Here is a 26980-nt window from a genome sequence, read left to right as displayed (position 1 = left end):
AACTTACGAAAGTCCTTTCGTTATATTTTCGTATGGTTCGTAAAATCTTGTTTCGTTGTGAAAAATGTGTTCGTATTATGAACGAAAGTTTCGTACATTGTACAAAAACCAACACTACGAAAGATTTTCGTAGATCTTTTACGAAATTTTATTTTCAGTGCAGCCATGGGCTGTACAGTGTTATAAACGTGCAATTAGTTATGATATAATTTTTAATATACCAGACAAATTTTATTTTATCGTATTTGCCTCGGGTAACCTTTCGATGCTTACTGGATTTGCCTGACAAGAGTTTCCTTAATATCGCTAGGACAAAGGCAAAAATAATCCCGTTTTGCACTGCACTATTCTTCAGAAGAGGACCTTCAAAATAAAGCGACAAGGAGGCTATTTAGATTTACGAGAAAGGGCCTGTCCAGAATAATGATTTTTAAGTAAGGGCCTTTCCAGAGTGATGCTTTCGTAACTAGCTAAAATTTTAGGATATACGTCCTTTTTTAAAGAATTTTTTCAGGAAACTGTCCAGAATCACTGGACAGTGGCTGCTTAGAGTGAGCAAATTTGGTTCATTTCTTTTCATTTGGTCCATTGGTCCAATTCTTTTTAAAAGGGTCCATTTCACAAGTCTTTAGTTAGGTTCTCCCTTTCACTTCATACAATAAATTTTGGGTTTTAAGTTTATTGTATTTAATTGATGAATGTTGAATATGTTGAATATGTTGAATATCGTCATCGTCAGTAGAAGTGACGATACGGCCATCGTAAGCCATGTTACTGATGCGCTGACGATCGTCGGCGATGTCGATGACGATATTCTGCATAGGGCCGTTTGGCAGCACCTGCTAAAAGTGTGAACTCGCTTTGCCACTGATCTTCAAATATGGCATGGCAACGCGCGCTTCAAAAAATATCGCGGTTGCTTGCTAATTTCAATTACTCGGTGACCAATATTAAAATGGCTGGGGAAAATATGGAAAGGTAGCAAAACTTTTATCGTAGCATTTGGCACATGAAAATAATATTCGATTTTAATCGAAAAGATATTAAACATCTTGAAATTATTACACCACATAAAGTTCTTTCTGATACTGATGTATCAATTTTGCCGCTCCTGTACCAATTTCCTACATTGGTAAATGATGCAGACATAATTGAATTTCAATTTCGCAAATCGAGGCTGAGTGAAGGTAACTTAAAAAACTGTACCAATGTAGAACGTTTTTCGAATCAAGTAAGTTTGAATAAAATGGATTGGGTGAAGCGGCCCTTGGAGAATTGTGTGATTTAGTTCATAATATTTTTAGTCTGCCTCACAGTGCCGCAGCAGCTGAACGCAAATTTTTTGATTTAAAACTTTAAATAATATAATGTAAATAATATGCAATTGTAATGCACTTTGGATGCAATATAAAAAAAATCGCGATAAAAACTGAGTTGGCATATTTTCTTGATAAAGAGGAATAAGCTCCACTCAATTCCCCGATGTAATAAAAATTGGTCAATTTATTACCATTTGGCCAATTTTTTGGTCCGAAAAATAAATTGGAAATGGCAACCGTGGAAGCGAGATATAGAGATGAGATTAAAGATCTTTCTAATATTCGCCCGAGTGCGATAACATCCTCTCGTTTGGAAGGGAGATCATTTGTTTGGTAGCTCTTCTAGCTTTTCTTTCAAACACTTTTAGGCTTCCTCAAAAGCGTCTCGCAACCACAAAATCAGTACACAACAGATTGTCGATGCGAACGCGTAAATTGCTCGTAACGAAACCGGTCGATCATTGCTATAGCTCCCGCTATTGCCGCCGCCGCACACCAACGCCACAACCAACATCTTCATATCCGCCAGTGCTAAAGGGAAATCAATACCAACATACCAAATCAATACTTTCAACGGAACATATTGTGCTTTTAACAACAGCAACTGAACTCAAATAATTGAAGAACGGTGAAGAGCAAAGTATAATTAGTGGCACAAAAAAATAGAAAGTATGTGAAATATTTGTAATATTTTTTGCAAAAGCTACATTTGTGCATATGTGTACATATGTATGTATGCACATATGTTCACATAGTAAACATTTACATACATTCGATGGCCGATATTTGTATGTAGACACACATATACATATGAATTTACTATGTAGATATGTATGTAGACATGTTTTGAAACGTAGGTGTATCCGATGGTTAAACAGGTTCTGTAGAAAATATCTGATTTCTATAAACTAATGGCCTTATTCATAAAAAATAAAGTAGGTTTAAAGAGCTTTATAAAGTGACGTTTTCATACATTTTTCAGTTTATAAACGTTTTTTAAAGCTACTTTATTTTTTATGAATAAGGCCATAAGTATGTATGTCTTACAGTTTCCCTACTCGATCCTCAATTCATACATAGGTAGGTATGTACGTGCATAGGTACATATCTAGACAGTATGTTCACCTACTACCTACATACGTGTACGAATTCGCCTAGGTTGAATGTATTAGGAAGTGGGCGAGGAAAAACAGTTGCAAGTAATTTTTGATGGCAATTGGCCAAAATTTCTTAGCAAATGTGAGCAAAATTGTATATGCAATGAAAAACAGAACGAATAGCGAATGGTAGTCGTCGAATTGTTTGAAATCGCTGCGCCTAAGAAAATGTGAATTTACGGTCCATAAAAAAATACAAAAAAAAATTGAATATCGCCGACAGATGTGAAAAGCACCGTTTTTCTGTCTCAAAACATGCTCAGTGGCAGTGAACTAATTTTAGAATAATTCTTTTACACATAATTTTTTGTTTGTTTATGAGAGAGCAATGTGTTTTCACATATATACATAATGCCGTTTAAAGTACAAAACCGCGTATCGTCATTCTGAAAAACCGCGAAACTGACATTTGCCGCCAAAAATTGGATTTGCTCACATAAGCTCTTGGCTCAATCCTTATCCATTCGTCCTGAAATATATTAGCCAGAAATGCGATTGCTTTATAAAAAAGATAAACATTGAAATATGAGTGTTTTTACTCTTTAAAAAATAATCTATACAACCTCACATACGCGGTTTTGCATTTTGTTAATACGCGGTTTGAACTTTAAACGACGATACTATGTACGTATGTACATGGATACATATTTATATACATACATACATATATATATTTGAACTTTAAACGACGATACTATGTACGTATGTACATGGATACATATTTATATACATACATATATATATGCATGTACATAATATACTACATATGTATGTGCTTTTTATTACATCTGTACACACACATATATATGTACGTAATGTACATATCATTTGAGTGGCCAAGTAAAATGCAAACATAGATATTCGTTCACTCATACATGCATGAAATAGACATTGCTCACCAACGCTCAAATGAACAGATGCGAAGATCATCATCAGCGGCAGGGTGTCCAGATTGTTTTAAAAAAAGCGCCATTTCTGAAAAAAAAAATCGCCAAAAATCGCCAATTTTTTTAACTAAATTCATGAAATCAATTTAACAAAAATTTTATTTTTAAAATGAGATCTTGTTATAATAGTTTTCAAAACCAAAAACGAATATAGTACCTTCAGAGGGTAATAATAAATAACACATATCACTTATATAATAGTGATGTACAAACAATTATCTTTAAAAATACGCATACTTTTTAAAAATATTTGTTTCAACACATTTTGCAATAGGACTGCGCAATTATTAAATTTATTATAACTCATATTGATTGAGTAATCGAACAATCCACTTTTAAGAGCTCTGCGCTAAAAATTAAATAAAAACCTATAATAAGGCGAGATCAGCTATTTCCACAATTTCTTCAAAATCACCTACAGTGTCTGAATGATACATACATTTCTGTTGTCATATATTGAGCTATTCAACCTTGATAACATACTGTTCGATTTGGAAACGTTTTGCTGCAGAAACTATTAGCCTTCATATAACACTTTATTCGATCTATTGAATTTAGGCTTTCCAACCTCATCCTATTTCGAATCTTAGTTTTTGTTGAATTCATTGCGGAGAAAACGCGCTCAACAAAGCATGTGAGTGCGTCAAGGATAATAATATGAATTTACTTATATTTCCAAACATTTTATTGCCTGTTGCTGTTTGCACTCCGTAAGCAATTATCCAAAATTCTTCAGAGNACATTGAAATATGAGTGTTTTTACTCTTTAAAAAATAATCTATACAACCTCACATACGCGGTTTTGCATTTTGTTAATACGCGGTTTGAACTTTAAACGACGATACTATGTACGTATGTACATGGATACATATTTATATACATACATACATATATATATTTGAACTTTAAACGACGATACTATGTACGTATGTACATGGATACATATTTATATGCATACATATATATATGCATGTACATAATATACTACATATGTATGTGCTTTTTATTACATCTGTACACACACATATATATGTACGTAATGTACATATCATTTGAGTGGCCAAGTAAAATGCAAACATAGATATTCGTTCACTCATACATGCATGAAATAGACATTGCTCACCAACGCTCAAATGAACAGATGCGAAGATCATCATCAGCGGCAGGGTGTCCAGATTGTTTTAAAAAAAGCGCCATTTCTGAAAAAAAAAATCGCCAAAAATCGCCAATTTTTTTAACTAAATTCATGAAATCAATTTAACAAAAATTTTATTTTTAAAATGAGATCTTGTTATAATAGTTTTCAAAACCAAAAACGAATATAGTACCTTCAGAGGGTAATAATAAATAACACATATCACTTATATAATAGTGATGTACAAACAATTATCTTTAAAAATACGCATACTTTTTAAAAATATTTGTTTCAACACATTTTGCAATAGGACTGCGCAATTATTAAATTTATTATAACTCATATTGATTGAGTAATCGAACAATCCACTTTTAAGAGCTCTGCGCTAAAAATTAAATAAAAACCTATAATAAGGCGAGATCAGCTATTTCCACAATTTCTTCAAAATCACCTACAGTGTCTGAATGATACATACATTTCTGTTGTCATATATTGAGCTATTCAACCTTGATAACATACTGTTCGATTTGGAAACGTTTTGCTGCAGAAACTATTAGCCTTCATATAACACTTTATTCGATCTATTGAATTTAGGCTTTCCAACCTCATCCTATTTCGAATCTTAGTTTTTGTTGAATTCATTGCGGAGAAAACGCGCTCAACAAAGCATGTGAGTGCGTCAAGGATAATAATATGAATTTACTTATATTTCCAAACATTTTATTGCCTGTTGCTGTTTGCACTCCGTAAGCAATTATCCAAAATTCTTCAGAGACGGATGGAATGGTTCTGAAAAAAGTTATTCTATGTGAAAGTTAAAAGATTTAAATATTCAGTTTCCGCTGCTTTTCTTTCCTTCAAAGTCAAATAGTGAATTGGCAGGTCCCTGAAACTCGCTCTCTTGTGATTCACACACTTTTCTGGTGATAAAATCAAAGTTTTTGTAAAAGTATTTAATTGACTAGGTAATCGTTTCAAAAGTTCTTCGATTAGGGTGATTAANGTAATCGAACAATCCACTTTTAAGAGCTCTGCGCTAAAAATTAAATAAAAACCTATAATAAGGCGAGATCAGCTATTTCCACAATTTCTTCAAAATCACCTACAGTGTCTGAATGATACATACATTTCTGTTGTCATATATTGAGCTATTCAACCTTGATAACATACTGTTCGATTTGGAAACGTTTTGCTGCAGAAACTATTAGCCTTCATATAACACTTTATTCGATCTATTGAATTTAGGCTTTCCAACCTCATCCTATTTCGAATCTTAGTTTTTGTTGAATTCATTGCGGAGAAAACGCGCTCAACAAAGCATGTGAGTGCGTCAAGGATAATAATATGAATTTACTTATATTTCCAAACATTTTATTGCCTGTTGCTGTTTGCACTCCGTAAGCAATTATCCAAAATTCTTCAGAGACGGATGGAATGGTTCTGAAAAAAGTTATTCTATGTGAAAGTTAAAAGATTTAAATATTCAGTTTCCGCTGCTTTTCTTTCCTTCAAAGTCAAATAGTGAATTGGCAGGTCCCTGAAACTCGCTCTCTTGTGATTCACACACTTTTCTGGTGATAAAATCAAAGTTTTTGTAAAAGTATTTAATTGACTAGGTAATCGTTTCAAAAGTTCTTCGATTAGGGTGATTAAACAGTCTTTTAATATGCTTCTCAGGTCAAGTTTATCACCCAGTTCATTAGCCTCTTCTCTAAAATTACCGTGGAAAACTAAGTTTTGTATATTTTTATAATTGGAAAAGACTTATTTGAAGGGAAAAAATCGCCAAAAATCGCCAATGGCGATTTCCTAAATTTTTACGCGCAGATATCTACAAACAAAAGCCAAATTGGCGCGAAATCGCCAAATCTGGACACTCTGATCAGTGGTACGATACAGTGTTGCCACTTTGTGAGTAATTCCTCAAAACGTGAGGAATTTCGAGAGCGCTTGAGTAGTTTTTGAGGATTTTCATTTTGAGGAATTTTCTCTCGATATATTTGCAGATAACAAATGCAACCATGTTTTACACAAGAGAGTTGTTAAATCGCTCTGCAAATTTGGNCATATATATATTTGAACTTTAAACGACGATACTATGTACGTATGTACATGGATACATATTNTTTTAAAATGCGCGAAATACACCCCACAAGCGGCTTGGCAAACATTCTTTAAACCTACTTTTCCTATTTCGCCATAAACCATGCAAACATGACTCGTTCAAGCAAAGAATTTTAGTTTCCTTCCGGTGCACAATGCAAAAGGGTTTGGTTTTCTTCGATTTTTCTCTCTTGTGTCCTCATTTGGTAAAAAAAAAACCGTCGCTAATGGGCGATTTTATCATACACAACGTAAGCGGTTTGATCAAACGTTTACATGGCGGCCAGAAAATCAAAAAAATTAGATTTCTGTTCACATTTCCCTCAAACGGCTTGCCAAACCTTCAAACACCCCTATACACAACATAAATAGCTTTAAGCAAAGGGATATTTCGCTTGGTTTGTCAAGCCGCTTGTGTGGTGTTTTCGATAATGTTTTTCATTCCATCGTTATATTTTCAACTTATTTTGAACTTGCAAAATTCCAATAACGAATTGTTCGATCATAAGGATATTCATATTGATTCTTCATTACATCCAGAAAATTATAGGAAAACAGTTTTTGAATTAAAATATTTTTCAGGTTCATATAAGTTTCCCAATTAAAAAAATTATATCTGCATTACTAATGCTTCAGTAGAATGTATATTTATTAGTTTAAAAATGTGTAGGACTGACTTGGGGCCCAAACTGGGCACTGATATAGTTGCAGAAATATTATATACAAACCAAGGCATAAGAAATAACGGTGATACTTTGTTTGAACTGCAAGAACAAATGTACCAATGGAATTGGAGAATGCAATTAATTTTTATGTTAAGTACCTGTAAATGCAAATAAGATATTTTGAGTAATTTGTTGGGATTTTGAGAATTTTTCATTTGTTTTTGAGGAATTTGGTAATTTTTGTGGCAACACTGGTACGTTATCTAATATACATAACTCAAGCAGTGAAAATAAATAAAGAAAATTGATCAACGATGACGCTAGCGTCGAAAAAAGTAACGCGCTAATGTTTGAAGAGATAAGCATGTACATACATACATACATATGTTTGTATATCGTGTATGTGGGAGTTTGAAAGTGATGACTATATACCCTGCAGGAAATGTTTCTAACTATAAGTTAACTGGAAGTTGCTTAGGAAGGAACCAAAGGTCACTGTTATCTGTATATTTTCTTTGAGGAAGGTTGGCTATGGGTGTGTTCAGAAATGTATTAAGCCAAAGCATCAGACGCATTTATTTCTAAACTATAATTGATGGAAATGTCCAATATGCGTAACCATGGTTAAATGCCTGATTGGAACTTAGTTGCGTAAATAAGGCATTTGCATCAGTTATAATTTAGAAGTAAAAGAGACTGATGCTTTGGCCTGATGCATTTCTGAACGCACCCTATATTTCTATGGCGATGGCCGCGGAATAGTTCAAGGCTTTGGATATCAACTAGCTTGTAACATACTACTTTCCGATATAAAAAATCAATGATAAAAATATATATTTTTTTTTAAATTTTCTTGTTTGTTTATTTTTTTTATTTAACATAACATATTTGTTTACATATGCTGCTGTAGGTGTTCCCATATTCGAATAACTCAGACAAACTTCCCGCAAAAGAGGTAACTACAAGTGGGTTATTTTTTTATCAATTGATAATTTTTTTCTGCAGGGTGCATATGCTTATACATATGTACATACATAAATAAAACATACAAATATGCATACATATGTAAATAATGGCATCGTGAATGATCGATGTAACTACATACAAGTTATTAAAAAGTATTCTAAACACATATGTATACATATAAACATTATACATACTCATAATTAGGGCTCGGAATCTCATGCAAATGCATGTTTTTACTGGGCATCGTCAAATGGAAATGGTTAAGTTATCTTTACAAATCATGAAATTTCCTTTAAAATGGCATTCAATCCTTAATGCATATTTTTGCATATTTTGCAGTTAAACCATGCATTAACTTGTATATTTATCAAAAATGCCTGTTTTGCATATATATTGCGCATATTTTAGAATATTTTACACTAAATGCATATGGTTTTTGAATATTTTTGCTTTTTTTGTTTTGCAACCAAATTAAATTTAGTGCGAAATCTCTTGACAAAAAAATTAACTTTAATTTTTTCCCAAATATTATTCTTTGCGGCCATTAAGGCACTCTCTTCTACCTCCGCTACATCTCAATTAGTGGAAGACTGTAGGAGAGCTGGTCCATATCTCTGATCAATACGAAATTACCCTAATATGGGTCCCGGAATATAGGGACATTTACGTAAACGAGGCAGCGGACGAACTAAATAGCAAGGTGCGGCTCCGCACTGAATGTGTCCCACACAAAAATTACCGAAAGTTATAACTTGAAGGCCAAGCAGAGGTGGAACCGTATAGGATTTCGGCAGTTCTGGGTGTCCTACAACCCACTTAAAACCAAAGCTCCGTTAGGAATGAGCACAGAAGTTACCTACAAACTTACAGCAGTTTTTACAGAGTACTGGCCCGTTGGGGAACATGCCGAAAGATGCGACGACCCTGGCTCAAAAGAGACAGTCAAACACTTCCTGTGTGAGTGTCCAGCCCTCGCAAGGATCAGTCTTAAGACACTCGGTAAGCCATTCCTGCAGAATGTTTTAGAGTACAGCTGCTTCTCTCTGTATAACGTACTGATATTCATTAAAGCCGCCAAATGGCTGTAGGTTATACGAGTTGCGGACAGTGTTGCCAGAGAAAAATTTCGTTTGGAACTAAAACGGTTGAAAAAAAGAACAAAAAAGAGCTACGTAATACTAATAATAGCAAAAATGAAGAGCTATATATTTTTTTTAAAGTTGAGCATTTATTGATTTAAGGTTGTTTTTACGATTTCCGCAATTTTGACAAAAACAATGAATTTTAAAAGTTTAAATGCTGAAAAAACTTTTAAAACCCAAATAAAGTGTATATATTTCGAATTCGTTATAATAAACTAGACAATGAACTAAAAATATTTATCAAACTGTTAAAATCTGCAATTTTAGATATTTGAATTGACCATAAAAACTCGGGCTCAGAATAACTTTTTCGCAAAATTTTTCTAAAAAACTTTACTTTCTTCTCTCCTTAACAGCTTTATCTCGTAACAGTGACAAATCTTTGTTACATTTTTGTTACGAAAAAATATATGAGCAATTTCCATTTTTCAGTTACAAAATTTTTGTCACCGATACAAAATTGGGCCTGTAAAAGTAAAATTAAAAGGTAAAGTAGTAAAAGTAGAAATGTTCAGTAAAAAAGTAAAAGGATTTTCATCTAATAAATTTTTGAATTCATTAACCTTGATCCATGAGCTTATGGTGCAGTCTGTATTTTCCCGTGAATACAAATGTATGTTTTTCCACTGAATTTCGAAATTTGTAATTTTATCAATGCTTAAGTTTTGGCTTTCTTTTTCTACCGGGGCCGCCTGAGAATACATCGTCTGAGCTTATCGAAGTTCGAATTATTGTCTGGTATAGTTTGTGCGCTTCTGCGATCGTTGCAGAAACTAATTGAATTACTTGCCCATTTTTCATTTGCTTGCGCGCCATTTGCATTATGAATGGAAGTTTTCTAAGCATTAATCGAAATAGAATATTATGAAGGTATCGAAAATAGCCTGAGATCGCTAAAGCCAAATAAATTTTTATCAACACTTGTACAATGAACTTACAGATTTGAAAATTTAATTGTTTATATATTTTTATATATTTTTATATATTTTTATATATATTTTATAATATAAAACTTGCTACATATTTTTGAAAAGGGCTAAAAAAACAGCTAGGAGCTAAAGCCCAATTTTCGGAGCTAAATAGAAAAATAAAGAGCTAAATCTAGCTCCAAAAGTGTCAGAATGACAACACTGGTTGTGGAATCAAAATAACAAACTTGCTAATTGCTTGTCACCAGGGTGACAATCAACTTAACCAACCAAACATTCAGCTGGACCAGGATCAGCCAGTCCATGGGCGTAGCCAGGTAGGAGAGGCTTCCAAATTTTTGCCTAGATATTCAAAAATAGTACCACGAAATGCTTGCTTGATAATTTCGGCCCCCCTAACTTTCAAGGTTTTTCCTATATATGTATATACTGTATAACAAATTATACTCCCAACGCTAACAAAATAGTTAGTAAATTGATTTAAAAAGTGGATATGTGGATCATCCGGTTCTGTATCAAGTTATTCTCTCTAACTTCAAAGCACTTCCATTTAAAAAGGGTAGAAACGTGGCTGCAGTCGACAATGAGCAAAAATGGATTGAACGGAAACTATAAATAAATTTATAGTTCAATTGTTTATTACTTTGTCTTTATGTTTGTGTCTTTACTAAGCGTACAACGAAAGTTTTTTTATTACAGAACCAATCTGAGATTATTAATAAAACAATAGACCGGTTGGGTGAACAGCCAAGACGTTTACTTCTTAAGTGTGACAAAACAAAATCAAGTAATATATTTAGCATAAATGAATATACCAGCATAAAAAATCTGCATACTCAAAATGTTCAATACTTCCTCATATTTATACATACCTATGTATATAATTTAAAATAAGATATTTCGCTGCAAAGAAATGATTATAAATTGTTAGTTTATCTTACAAAATTGTGGAGGAATATTACAGAGTATACGGAAAAAAGTTTATTTTTAACATTTTTTATTTTGAATAACATCTGGTCCGGCTATTTGGTTTACTATACAGGTATGTGGAGCTTTGAATTTAAAAAATACATTAGGGTTTAGTTGAGATATTCGCTTTTGGCCACTATGTTTAGTACATTTCCCAGTACTGCAAAGCTTTTGACTGCCATTCAACTGGGAGTGGCCCGCGTGCGCTGGGTTTGGTTCCCGCCACGTTCGAACTCTGCCCAATGGAAAAAAAACACATGCCTCGGATGATACCCCCTTCTTTTGATGATGATACCGGCAAACTTAGGAAGGACTATGATTTGAGGGTATGCACTTGGAACATCCGAACCCTTAATCGGGATGGTGCCTCTGCCCGGCTGGTTGATGTCCTAGGGAAAATAAAGGCTGACATCACCGCCATCCACTAAATGCGATGGACGGGGCGAGGAAGGTAAGCGTGGAGCCTTGCGACGTCTACTACAGTTGCCACGTAAAGGAGTGCAATTCGGTGTTGGATTTGTGCTGGAAGAGAGACCGGCGTTCACTCTAGTGGACGAAAGTCTAGCCAATATCCGCATCAAAGCGAGATTCTTCAACATCTCATTCATATGTGCATCCAAGGCTCTCTCAGCTTATAGCGTACATATTAGCTGAGGGTGATCTACTTCGCCGGGGCCCGAAACTTGGCAGTATGTATTACTGGGTTCTAGCATAAAAAGATCCATCAAGCTACATGGATGTCTCCACATCGAAAAGCGGGAAACCAAATCGAGCATGTTGTGATAGACGGAAGGCATGCTTCCATGTTTTAGATGTACATANTCCTGACGGCCTGGCAGCTGAGCTATTTAATTACGATGGCAAGGAGGTAATAAGGTGCATGCCCGACGACTGGAATTTAAGTGCGCTCTGCCCAATCCACAAGAAAGGGGACCCCGCCATGCGTGCCAACTACCGCGGGATCAGCCTTCTAAGCATAGGTTGCAAGGTCTTATCGAATGTATTTTCTACCATAGACCAGGTATTCACAATACGCCAAATCTTGGAAAAGACCCGCGAGAAAAGGATCGGCACTCACTACCCATATGTCGACTTTAAAGCCGCTTTCGACAGCACTAAAAGGAGTTTCCTATATGACGCTATGTCTGAATTTGGCATCCCGTCACAACTCATACGGCTGTGTAAAATGACGTTGAGCAATACCACCAGCTCCGTCAGAATTGGAAAAGACCTCTCCGAGCCGTTCGCCACAAAACGGGGTTTCAGACAGGGCGACTCCCTTTCATGTGACTTCTTTAATCTGATGTTGGAGAAGATAATAAGAGCTGCAGAACTGAACCGCTCAGGAACAATTTACTACAAGAGCGTGCAATTGCTGGCTTATGCCGATGACATCGACATCATCGGTAACAAAAACCGCGAAGTCTGTTCTGCCTTTTCCAAGTTGGATAGGGAAGCAAAGCGCATGGGTCTGGTGGTAAACGAGGACAAGACGAAGTATCTCCTATCATCAAACAAACAATCAGCACATTCGCGCCTTGGCACGCACGTCACTTTTGACAGTTATAATTTCGAGAAAGTAGAGAATTTCGTTTACTTGGGAACCAGCATTAACACCGATAATAATGTCAGCATTGAAATCCAACGTAGAATCGCTCCTGCCGACAAGTACCTCTGTGGACTGAGCAGGCAATTCAGGAGTAAAGTCCTCTCTCGACGTACGAAAACCACGCTCTATAAGTCACTCATCATGCCCGTGCTGGTATATGGCGCAGAAGCATGGACAATGACAACATCCGATGAGGCGGCTCTTGGGGTGTTTGAGAGAAAGATTTTGCGGAAGATTTACGGNCTGAAAGTATTCTGGTTTCACTTGGCATTTCCAATTGGCGTCAGTTGACCAAAATCGCTTTGGCGGTTACAGCGCCAAATAAGAAGAAGAAGAAGAGAATAGATCTATAACCTTATCAGTCACACAGTACTATAATCCCGACGAAATCCAACGATCTCGCCATTATGCTAGATTCTAATTGTTTTTTAAAAATACTTGACATCCGCATTCGCATTCCAATCCGCGGATGTTAGCTGTTAGATATTCGCATCCGCGGATGTCTAAAATTCCACATCCGCAACATCCCTGCAGCATATATGCTTTTAGCCGTCATCGATTCGCCAACAGTTAGCGAGTGGCGAAACGAACGAACTCAATGAGGTACAACCAAACTCGCTATCGTCTATCAGTGCTAGGTAACTTTGTTGTTGCTTTCACATGCAAAATTCTTCTTTAAGCGACCGGAACTCAAACATAGCGAGCGAGAAGTGGCGAATCGATGACGGCTTTTGTTAGTTTGACCGCAGGTACTACAAAAATGTATAGTCACGTGCATTTTGAGGAGCAATGAATTTGCAACTGACTAAAGTAGGTGAAAAGTAGGAGAAGTCGAAGCAATTTCAATTTTGTGGCACTTTCATCTCCTTTTTGGCACTATTTTTGCAGTCCATTAGGCACATTTTGAAATTTTGGAATTCCATCCCTGGTTTGGGGTACCTTGCAAAATTTTGACTCTTGCCGAAAGAGGATGCTCCTGATGCTCATATTTTACTCTAGAAGTATTGTGTACATAGATTAATCATACAATTGGTTACGTAAGCTAAGAATATTTCAAATTTAAATTATCTATAAAAAAAATTATAAGCTCCAGTTGTTATGGCAAAAGTAGCTTTTTATAAAAACCACCAATATTTCTGTCAGTTTCACAGCGATCCAGTAGCGCATTTCGAGGTCATTGAGCAGTAGAAAATTGAAAATTGGTAAAGATATTACAAATGTCAAAACGAAAAAACGAACGAGGAGCCCCGTTGACCGCCCACAGTTGTTGAATTTATATGGGGAGAGCGGCCAAAAATACTTTTAATGGACATATCGGGTAAAATTTTTACCTTAAGGTCTGTTAAGAGTAAAAATTGTAATATGTAAAAGTGGGCGGGGTTGGACACGCCCACATACAGTCATGTGAAAAATAATAGCGACACGACATTGCGACCAGTTTCGGCTATTTTTTTTCAACAAAAGTTAAAAAAAAAAACCTTTTCAATAATAACTTTTAGAAAAAATCTGGGTGTACCATTTTATAGCCCATTAACTTCTAGCTGAAGAAATTGCAAGTTTGAAGTGGCTAAAAATTTGCGTTGATTGTTGATAATTGTTTTTTCTTTGGCGGATGGTTACTATTTGCTTCCATAAAAAAAAAATTGTCAAACATACTTTGAACGGAAGAAAATGCGTGACACCGTCAGGAAAAAAATTATCAAAAATCAAAGCGATTTCTTAGCCACTTAAAACTTGCACTTTCTTGAGCTAGAATTCAGTGGGCTATAAAACTGCATACATAACTTTTTTCTAAAAGTTCTTATTTAAAAAGTTTGGTGTTATTTTAATATTTTGTTGAATTTTTCTATTTTTTTACAAAGTTTGAAATTTGGTTTTTGTTAGATAGTGAGTTGTATTTTTAGACCTTAGAGTAAAACTTTTATCTTTTTGAAGGGCCAACAAAATCTATTTTCGGACGCCACGATTTGAATTGGTGGAAACTGTTGGTTGACATTTTAATGAAATGATTTCTTTCTTTTCGAGCCAATTATAATGATTTTTTCAAAACTGCTGATTTTTGGCGTTTGGATCTTTGCCAAAACAATGCAAATTTTTTACAAACGTAATTAATACATTTTTGCAACTCATACCGATCTGTCTCAAAACCCTCATATTCAATATCTTTTGCTATTGCACCCAGCAAATTTCGAACTTTTTGGAAATGCGTACCGAAATTTTCACGCCAAATCTCAAAAACATGCAATCTAGAAAATTCGCAGTGTTAACTTGTGCATAGAAACATTTTGATTTAAAAAATTGGATAATTCAAAAAATAAACATGAAAAAAACTGTAGAAAATAAAGATCTTGGATTAGGTTATGGACAGTGTGGCCAGAACTTTTTTGGCCGACCGGCTAAATTGGCAAAAAAGAACGGCTAAAACCGGCTAAATACTTCAACTAAAATTAACGTTGTTTTATTTAAATAAAGAAGTAGAAAGACTAGTAAAGTCATGAAACCATTTTTGGTTAACAAAAGTTATACGTAGCTAAGCGTTACATCGCAAGTCATGTTCGTAGTCAATTACAAATGGGGTTTTCTTTATACTGAAAAATTTTGCCTTCTTGGAGCCAATTTACACGACGACTTTACACCCTGCGTTTTTTGTACGTTCCCTTTTGGAAAAGTCTTCGAAAATCCTCGTGCATTTACACGATGACTTTTTCTTTGCAACGTTTTATACGTGTTTTGACATTTGAGCGTCAAATTTTCATTGGTCAACTCTTTCGTCCTCATTTTTAAAGCGGAGCGAATCGCGAACTCAAAGTAAAAGTACGAAAAAGTGAATGCGATAAAAGCGAAACGTCAAAAAACCCCCCGATTTCGCTCACCGCACGTGCTTGCCTACCCCGCTGACTTCCCTACACTTCTTGTCTACAAGCTCGACACGCATGACTTTCCACCCAGGGTGAAAATTCATCGTGTAAATTGGCTCTTATATTGTAACCTTTGCGCAACGTTACTTTTCGTCCTGCAATGGCTATATTAGGAGAAGTATTGCACTTCTGCTTAGTCGGAGGCAATATTTTGAGAAATGAACACGGAAACCTGGGAAAGGGCTGAGGATTATTTATTAAATGAATAAAATTTTTTTGGGACATTAAACAATGTGGTTAATCTATATATTAATACGCTAACATGAATTTTGTCTCCGTTCATTTGGTGATTCTACTAAACCGATTTCAAGACCAAGAACACCATTGGAAAGGCATTTTTCTGTAGATGAGCAGAGTTTTTATAGTTTCACAATTGGTTGAAAATTACGGCCAAAACCGTCGTTTAAACATTTCGTATTTGTGTAAAGATGTTGCTGCAACATGTTCAATTTGACATGTTTCGCATGTTGTTTCACTTCGCATTTGAAATTAAGCTTTGAAATAAAGATAAATATGAAGACGCCGAAATAAATGATAACGATTAAGACAAGAAAGAGAAGGCAAAAGTAAAGATAAGGACGAAAATGGAGACAATGACATAAGAATTATACTATGTTCACGTTGAGCCATTAACTCGAGTTTATGGGCCATTTTGGAGTTAAACGGTTAACACTACTCATTAATTCGGAGTTTGCCATACCAAAAATTTTCGTTTAACTCGCCTCAAACACCACTTTTATTTGGAGTTAAAGCAAATGCAACCCTATTTTTTGCCCGAATTTGGTTTGTGTCTCTGCATGGGATAAAGAAAAGGTTAAAAGCAAAGATATGAAAGATAAAAACAAAGATGAAGACCAAGGTAAATTTACCAATTTGAAAACCAAAAACACCGTTGGAAAGGTAATTTTCTGTAGATGAGGAGAGTTTTTATAGTTTCGAAATTGGTTGAAAATCGTCGTTTAAAAATTTCCATATTTTTGTATGGTTGTTTTTGCAACCTGCTCAATTTAAGCTATTTCGCATTTTGTTTTCCTTCTTATTTGAAATTAAACTTTGAAATAAAGATAAATATGAAGATGAAGAAATAAGTGATAACGATGAAGACAAAAAAAGAAGGCAAAAGTGAAGACAAAGACGAAAATGGAGATAAAGGCGAAAATGGAGACAATGAGAAATACGTAAGAATTAGGGTAATTGAATGGAAATTTTCGGATAGGAATCGAAATAAAATCAGCCCTAAAAGGTACCGAAATTTATCGAATCATCGACATTTCTAATTATCGAAATTTATCCATGCTTATTACGTTATCACAATGTATCGAATTATTCAAATTGATCAATGGTTATTGAGTTGTCGAAATTTATAGACACAGAAACTTAGTTGTCGTAATTTACGGATAGTCATCGAGCTATAAGAACGTGTGGGATTGTCGAAATTTGTCAATTGTATCGATATTTATTGAATTATCATTAATTTATAGACTTAACGAAATTTATCGAATTGTCGTAATGCATGCAGTTCTGTCAACTTACAGAGTTATCGATTATTATTGATCTACGGAAATTGGTTGATTCGTCGAATCGAAGTTTATGGAATTTTCAAAGTATATCGATTTATCGAAATTATCGTGTTTTCAATGCTTATCGAATTTTACCGTGTTAATAGAGTGTAACGAGTTATCAGAATTTTTCGATAGCTTTCGAAAAATGTGGAGCTGTCAAAAGTAAAAATTTATAACGGTATCCAAAGAATTTACATTTTTGAGTTATAGAAATTTATCGAGCCCTCGAATTTCACAGCTATCGAAATTGGTCGAATTAACGAATTTTGTTGAGTTATCGGATTTTAGTGTTTTCGAAATTCATCGAAATTTAGTTGCGTTTTAGTTCCAAAGTAGATGATTTTCCCTTAAGTTAATTTGTACCATATAAGTTTTGCTACGTGTTAAGTTAGAAAACCTCTCCAAGGCTCCTAAAAACTAGAAAAAACTGTCGAATTTCGACAGTAACTGGCACTCTAGTTTTAATTCATATAGAGAAAAAATCACTCACACTCACATTTTGCAAATACAGTACTTTCGGCTTATAAGAGTCGTCAAAAATGCACAACTTTCGGCGCTTATAACCGTAGAAACCTTATATCCAAAAACCCGCTTATAAGTGTCCTCTACGCTTATAAAAAGATTAGCGCTCTGGGTCCTCTACGCTTATAAAAAGATTAGCGCTCTGGGGCCAAACACGCATGTGTGTATGAGAATTCCAACAATACAGTGATACACATTTTAAATTATTGAAACAGTTTTTTAGATTTGGAAATGTGTTTTTAATGCATATATACTTATTTACATATAGTTATTTTGGTGATTAAGTACATTCATGCATACTTAAAAAAAAAACATAAAATTCATTCGGTTCTTATGAGACAAAAAATCATTTAGAATTAATAACAAAAAATAGCTATCCCAGCTAAATCACAAATTACATTTAAGGTCATCGTTTAATATCTATCCTAAAAGAAATGCGTTAATTTTGGCTGACTTTTAGTTTCTCTACAAATTATTAATTCCACAGCATCAAGTTCTTTCAGAACTTAATTGTTTGTCTCAAAGCATTTCTGTAAAGTGTTAATTGCATGAAGTTGTTCTTTCGTAAATGGCAAACTTTCTGATACTATTTCTTCGGTTTCACCTTCGGATTCATCTGAAGACGGATTTAATTTTTCTTGTAAAATTTCGGCTTCAAAAAGTTGGGCGCTTTGAAGTTTTTGCCCTGCGCTTATATCCGAGAAAATTTACTTCTGAAATTATAGTTTTGCGTCGAAATACTGGTGCTTTTAAATCATATAAGCGGAGAAATCGAACAATTTTTATATGTGGAAATCTCACAAAGGGTAAAATCGGCGCTACAAAGTGGGGAGCGCTAAAAAGCGGGGAACGCTTATAAGCGGGGGCATATAAGCGGGAAGGCAATTGTACATCCAGTTTCAACAACTGATCGATCACAGCTTTGGGAAGTGAGCTTTTGTTTGCACGAAGCAAAAAATAAAGACAACCCCTACGCACAGCTTTGCAAACCGTCCAATCCGTGCACCGTGCAAGGTCAGTAGCCATTTCTAATAGATTTTGGGCCACTGAATTTGTAAAAATGGAATCATATATTTGAGTTTTAAGAAAATAAGGCGAATAGCAAAATCGGCTAAAAACGGCCAATTTTATTTTGCGAAACGGCTAGCAAACCGGCTTCCGGCTAAACCGAATTTTCTCCGGCTTTTTACTATCGCTACCGGCTAAATCTAGCCGGAAAACGGCTAAAATGGCAACACTGGGTATGGAATACTACGCGAGCCTCTGCAGGTCAATGCATCTACACTCAACACTTTTATAATCTTAAAATATTAACAAACAATATGTAAATAAAAATATTGAGGGGAAACACACTTAAAACATTGCCTAAATACTTGAAAAATGAACCAAGAAACACACAAAATCCTACTTTTCTAAAACAACGGTTTGCATAGAACACAACACGAGTTATCTAAAAGTTTAATTCTAGAAATAAAGTCAATACGTTTATGTACAATATCCATTGCATATAATTTCAACTCACTCGGCTTTTCACAATATTTTAATTACGTTAAATCCAATTCAATTTTCAGCGTGCTGACGCTGTAAAAATAAAATGAACAATTGATGACACTTTTGTTGCTTTTTTCAGAAACAACCGTTAGAATGAAAACAAAAAATATATGACAACATGAAGTTTGGACAAAAAACTGATTGTAAAGCTTATTTTGGTGTAAAAATTTTTACAAAAAAAAAGTGTAATATGGGAATATGTAGGTACGTAAATAAATGTCTTTACCCAGCAAAAAGAGACTCTAAAGTTAGAGAAATATATTTGGTTTTACATTAGAATTCTACTGGAGTTCTCGAATAGAAAATCAGGCTAGAGAACTATGTTATAATTCGATTAGAGAATGATTAGAAAAACACTAGACATTAGAAACCAATTAGATCTCAAAGTTATGGTCTGATTATGCATGCTTCGCATAACTTCGCACGACTTCGCGTAAACTTGAAACTGTAATTTCGTATGTACTTTGTAGTATTTGGTATGTATTCTATTACCCAGAAATTAGCAGAACTTTTAAAAACTTAGGGATCTATTGAGCCTTAATTTTGCTTCATATTTTCTTAAGTTACATTTTTATTGCACTGGTACAAATGGTTGTGCGAAGTTTTGCGAAGTATGCATAATCAGACCATTAGAATATGTAAAATTAAATATCTCTTTCTCGATATTGAGAACTAAGTCCCCTTTTTGTAGAGAACGTTGTAATTCTCGACAGTTTCTCTAATCGTCTTGTCACCTTCTATCTTAGATATATGTACTCATTGGAATTCGAATCGTTTTCTAATCGTTCTCTAACCGAAATTTTTCTTGGGTACATAGTATGCATGTACATATGTGTTTGCAAATGCATATGCTATTGTATTTAAGCTTTGAGTGAAATTACATTCGTATACTTTTCGAGCTGGTAAAAGCGTAGACAATTTTGCTGCATGCATGCACTTTTTACAAACAAAGGTCAATACAAACGCATATATACATTTATTCAATAAATTTGCGTGCATATGATCGTACTCACAGGCGTCTGTCTGTGCAATTTTGAATTGTGTTGATTTTTCGACATCACCTTCGGACACACCGTTTTTTTGGTATTACGCGTTTATTCAGCACAAACGAGACTTTATGAGATCATTCTATTTGAATTTATGCAAACATATACATTCATACATAAACACCTACTCGTTCACAATAATTTGCTTTGAGTACACTCAATGCTGTTGTCTCCCTGGTCGGAATCGAGAATTAAGATTTTTAATTTTTAGTAAATTGATGTATATACATACTAAATATGTACGGTGATACATACCTACATACATATGTGAGTAAATAATTTATGGAGCTGAGAGTAAAAAATGTTGGTTCGTGTGTATGTATGTATGCATGTATGGATTCGACATTTCGATATTTGCGTTGTTGTTCGTGCCAATGCACATGTTCCTAAATGAGCGTTTACCTTGATAAATACATGATTTAAATGAAAAACAATATACAAAGCAAATGAAATGGAGTTTTGGACCTTATATCATACATACAGACATATGTATGTATCTTAATTCTTCTGATCTTATATGGATGTATGTATGTAAATATGTACATACAATTATTTATTTGTATTGTCGTGTACATATGCAAATATGGGGTATGTACTTAAATTATAACGTCATTTTTAATATTTTCGATTTTGTTGACTATATTAAATTATTAACAAGTAAGATAGTCTAAGTTCTGGCGCAGCCGAACATTAAATACCCGGCGCAAGTATTAAATATATGATTTTCACCTGTCCGAAAGATACATGCTAAGCCGATCAGTGTATCAATTTTGAGTAAATTAGCGTCCTTAAATTTCGAAACATTAAAGTTTCAAGCATTTCTGAATATTTTCCGTTATACGAAGATCGGAAGAATTCGTATTTCTGCAAATTATCGTTATCCCATATATATATATATATATATATTGTCCGATTTTAAAAATTTTCGGCCATTTAGTATGCTGTAGCAAGGCTAACAACTGTGCCAAGTTTGGAAGAAATTGGTGCAGCGTGGGCGTGGCTGCACCCATTTTCAAAAAATTTATAATATTCTTATTTTTCGGCTGAAAATTATTGTAAATATTAGTTTTAAGTGAATAATCTTCAGTAACTAATATTAGTAACTAATATCGCAGTTTTCGTATTTCTGAAAATTACCATTATATGGGACGTAGGCGTGGTTATTGTCCGATTTTGCCCATTTTCTATACCATCCGGCCTACGCCCGAAAGAAGTGCACGTACAAAGTTTCGTTAAGATATCTCAATTTTCACTCGGTTTATCGTGTGCACAGACGGACGGACGGACAGACAGTCATCACTTAATCGATTTCTCTTTTCATTGCGATCATTTATGTATACATTTGTCTATATCTATCTCGATTCGTTTTGCCTGTTACAAACAACTGTTATGTGAACAAAGTTATAATACCTTGTGCACAAGTGCGCTCAGGTATAAAAGTAGTATGTAAATGCGTGCATAGATCTCAGCAAAAATTTTGACTCGATAAAGATGTTTTTACTTGGTATACGATTGTTGGGTTTTATGTACAAAAAAAAGAAGTTCTACCAATGAAAAGGTATTTTTATTGCTAAAAATTGCATTAGTATGCTGATACCTATTCATGGAATAAAATGAGAGCCTTTAAAATGGGTGTTTTGACTATTTTGAGGTCGCTTAACACGAATAATATATATATTCATAATCGTGTAATATTCAAGACCCTCAAGGGGAGGGGTCGTTTGCTGTTACAAATTAAAAGCCAATGAAATTTTACGAATTTTTTGTCAAAAACTAATTATGGCTAAACAAGTAAATGTTTAAAGAAACCTGGGTTTTTTTTATTCATTGACATATGATATTTAGGTTTTATTTAGTTTTAGAGCCGTAAATTAAAATCCAATGTGACTATGGAGGCATTTCATGTCACCGCGGCCACCTCTGTGCGCGAACTCTAAGGATTTGGATGAAAGTTGAAGAGTTGAAGGTCCTAGGTGACATGAATAAAGTGCTGTATCTTGGAAACTGTTTAACGAAACTTAATAAAAAAATGTTTTGTTCCGTCATTTTATGGGCCTTAATTAAAAAAAATTTACGTACATTAATCTGCAAAGAAAATAAAGAAATTCAGTCAACATTTTTCTTTTTGATTTTCAAGATCGTCTAATGCTCGAGCAATATGATAAATAGACATTGAAATTTTATGAAATTACCTATTCTTGAAAAGGGAAAGGTGTGTTAAAAACTTTACTTAAGGTCACGAAAAGGTCTTCAAGCAAACGACAGAATTAAACTTTTTTCCAAATTTACATGGGAAATCTGCTTGCGACGGGATTGGAGGAAATTTTAAGCGACTAGCAGCTAGAGCAAGTAATCCTTCAACTCACGATGTTACAACAAATTCGTACCCCCGAGGCCCTCTACCAATGGGATAAGAATAACTTCCAGGTCTATTCTGCACGTTACCGAAGATTTTGTAACCTGACAATTTTATTACCAAAAAATGTTATCAGTTCTTGTCACCGCGATTCTAGAAACGTTGGTAATGCAGTTAAAATATTCAGCAATTCAGCTATGAAGAATTGTGCAAATTCTGGCATTGCATATTTCACGGGGCAATACTTAGTTACCAGCCTATGAGATGGTAACAAAATTTACAGGTTACAAGAGTACACAGAATGCGAAAAGGGGTTCAAAATTGACAGACACTTTAATTACCGGTTACAAACTTTTTATTACCAGCGCAGAATAGACCTGTTAGAGAAAAAGAAGGTGCTGTATGCTTCCAATGGGATATCTGTAAAAAATAACTGCAACTAGCTTTATAGGGGACTTTTATTTTGACTATGGCTACGTGCCAATTACTTTAGTCCTATTTTAAGCTAGTTTAAAAAGTTAAATTAAATCAAGTTAAGGAAGTTACTTTTTCTAGTTTTGCTATCATTGAAGGTCGAATATTCTTTTGCAATGATTGTTGTTGACATTTCGCATGTAAAGGCATGAAATTTGTGCGTTCCTGGAATATATTGGGCCTCATCCATAAAAAGTGAGCTTAAACTCCGACCCGATTTTCACTACAAATTCTTGAGCTTAAGCTCACTCCATCAGTGCAAAATTTGAATCTGAGCTTAAGCTCACTTTTAATGCATGAGGTCCATTGTGTCTTTGTGAATCTATCTTGAAGCTTTTGCTTGACTTCATTTTAGTCACTCTTGGACGCATACAGCGCCTTCATTTTCTGTAAATTATGCTCACCCCATCGGTAGAGGGCCTCTGGTGTACGATTTTATTTTGACGTCAGGAGTTGAAGAAGATTGCAAGAAGATTTCCCATGTGAACTTGCAACAAAGTTAAAATCTATCATTTCCTTGAAAGCAAAGCCTTTTCGTGATTTCAGACCTTTAGTATAGTTAATATGATTTATTCATATTGTTTTTTTGCACACCTTTCCTTTTTCAAAAATATGCAATTTTATAAAATTTCAATGTCTATTTATCATATTGCTCGGGTGTTAGACGATCCAGAGCCCATACGCCTTCGAACTTCATTTCGCCGATTTGGGTACTTAAGTTAACATTATAGACAATTGGCCTTATTCATAAAAAATAAAGTAGGTTTAAAGGGCTTTATAAATTTACGTTTTCTTACATATTTAAATTTGTAAATCTTTTATAAATGTTTTTATGGACAAAAAAAATAAAAAAAAATGTAAAACTAAAAAAAAATCGAAAAGAAAAATGTTGATTGAATTTTTTTATTTTTTTTATACGTTGCACATTAATGTAATTTGTAATTAAAGCCCATAAAAAGACGGAACAAAAACATTTCTTTTCATTAAGATTCGTTAAATATTTTCCAAGATACAACACTTTAAAGAAAGGTATGTACGACGTTTTTTTAAAATGGTGTAAAGGCAACTATGCGTCTTATCGGAAAAATATGCGCACGTATATTCATGTCACTTAGACCGCAATCTCTTCAACTTTCACCCAAATGCTTAAAGGTCGCGCACAGAGGTGGCTGCGGTAATATGAAATGCCTCTATGGGAAATTTTACAATTTTATTGTGGTTTTATTAAAAAGGGTTTTTTTAATTCAAATGACCGAAAAAATGCTACTTCCAATTTTTGGAATATTTTGGCAAATTTCATTAATTTCAATTGAAGACTTGAAAAGTCTGAATTTGCCTACTGGAAAGTAAAGGGAGCAGCCTTTGCAAAATCTTTAGCGAACACTTAAAGATGAAACACATAAAGGCCAGAGGCGTTGCACAGTAGGGAAAAATTAAAAATAATGTTTCAAAATTTATTACAGGTCGAAATTTTCATCCGATTTGATTACTTCTTTTTTAAATGAAAGTTGATGAGATTTAGAAGTGACCTGTCCTGCCCGATTTTTTTATTTTTATTTGTTTGTATTAAAGGGGGCGGAGTAATTTGTTAGGGAGAAAAAATGTCTGCTTGCTATTGTTTAGCTGAATGAAATTTACCAAGTGGTGTGATTTTTTTTACGGCAAATAAAAACCCAAATTTTTTGAGTAATTTTATAAAAAGAGATTGTTCATCATAAAAATATGTTGAGGGCTTTTTTGAAATTTTAAATGAGGTATTAATGTGCTTTGATCATCTTAAAGTACAAAACCGCGAATCAATAAAATGCAAAACTGCGTATGTGAATCATGTAAATTATTTTCTAGAGAGTAAAAACACTCATATTTCAAAATGGTTCTCTTTTTTTATAAAGCAATCGCATTTCTGGCTAGTATATTTCAGGACGAATAAATAAGGATTGAGCCAAGAGCTTGTGTGAGCAAATCCAATTTTTGGCGGCAAATGCCAGTTTCGCGGTTTTGCAGAATGACGCTACGCGGTTTTGTACTTTAAACGACGATACATACTCTCAAGTAGATACTCGAAAACTGTTATTTGCTTAATGAATGCTCTCATATGTACAATATTTAACTGTTAAGTTTTTATGGTACTCAATATATTAACTTATGAATGGGAAGCTAATAAAAAAAATTATAGAAAATAACTGAAGTCATTCAATTGCAATATATTTATGTACATCAGGGTGGGGAGAAAAGTAATGTCGGAATTTTAATGCTCCACCCCCTGTGTTTTTTAGTTTGAAATCAAAAGATATTTATAGGTTGATCAAAGCGCTCAAAGTTTCCATGTATTTTATATGAGAAAAAAACAAGCTTTCGTTGAAATTATACAGAATTCTTGAAAATTAATATTTTTCGACCGGAAGCTTTGTTTGTCATCAGAAGGCTTTCAATAATGATACCCAATTGTTTATTTAAAACCGCATCTCAAGAAACTCCCCACTTTTCCCTAGGCAAATATAATTTTTTCCTACAAGTTTCCCTACATATCTTTTTCATACATCGAAATGAAACAAACAATCTTTTGCAAATTCATTTTTTTATGGCTGAATTTCTTTATTCATTCTGAACGTTTGGAATAAACTTTTCTGTTTATTTATTCTTTAGAACGTTCCTGATGATATGTTGATGTATATTTCAAACGCATTCTGTTTATTCCGGCTGTGAAATGGGAAACAGGGAAATTCCAGCATAACTTAATTAATCACCAAACCTACTTGATCAAATTAAGAGTTAATGATTAAAAATTAATTTTTTAATCGCGGTTACGATTAACTGTTTAGTCGGATTAAAATTAATCATGATTAACTGTAATCAGATTGAATTTAATCGAATTAACAAACTAATTAAAACATCAATCGATTAATGCCAACATTGAGATCACATACATATCACTATACCAAGTTTCAGTTCTCTCCCACAAATACTTCCAGAGATATGTATGTAATATGAAAATTCCAATTTGTACCAAATTTCATCCTGATCGGAACCCGGTTAAAGAAGTAGCCTATTTTTCAATCATCATAAACCATCTTTGAGCATAATTTCGTTTTCAAACAAGTGGAAATTCTTAAAAAAGTAGCCTAGTTTCCAGTCTAGGTCATAAGCTATCTGCTTGCAAAATTTTATGCAAATCCGTTCAGACTTTTCCGCGTATTAATTTAATTAAATTTTTTAGTAGGTGGTAACTCTTAAAAAAGTAGCCCATTTTTCAACCTAGCTCATAAGCTATCTGTGTGTGTGTGTGTCTTCCATGCAAATCAGTTCACTCATCTCCGCGTGTTAATTAAATTAAACATTTCTAACAGGTGGCAACTCTTAAAAAAAGTAGCCTACTTTCTAACCTAGGTCATAAGATATCTGTGTGCAAAATTTCATGCAAATCCGTTTAGTCGTTTCCGCGTATTAATTTAATTAAACTTTTTTAACAGGTGGCAACTCTTCCAAAAAATTAGCCTATTTTCCACTGCAGGTCTTAAGCTATCTGCTTGCAAAATTTCATGCAAATCCATTCAGTCGTTTCCGCGTATTAATTTAATGAAACTTTTTTAACAGGTGGCAACTCTTCCAA

General features: G+C 34.1%; 1 protein-coding gene across 2 annotated transcripts in view; it reads left to right on the top strand.

Moving 5' to 3' along the window:
- Positions 1 to 1613: 1613 nt before the first annotated feature.
- Positions 1614 to 26980, top strand: part of LOC108359208 (nuclear pore complex protein DDB_G0274915) — a 42227-nt gene continuing 16860 nt past the window's right edge. For both annotated transcript variants that reach the window (XM_017610953.1, XM_017610952.1), the window contains exon 1: positions 1614 to 1988. The gene's annotated coding sequence lies outside the window, so the exon portion shown is untranslated. The remainder of the gene's footprint in view (positions 1989 to 26980) is intronic.

This window comes from Rhagoletis zephyria, unplaced genomic scaffold, assembly GCF_001687245.7.
Source record: "Rhagoletis zephyria isolate East Lansing unplaced genomic scaffold, Rhagoletis_zephyria_1.1 Rzeph_scaffold_00354, whole genome shotgun sequence".
NCBI classification, from domain to species: Eukaryota; Metazoa; Arthropoda; class Insecta; order Diptera; family Tephritidae; genus Rhagoletis; species Rhagoletis zephyria.
This window is presented reverse-complemented; position numbering and strand designations above follow the sequence as displayed.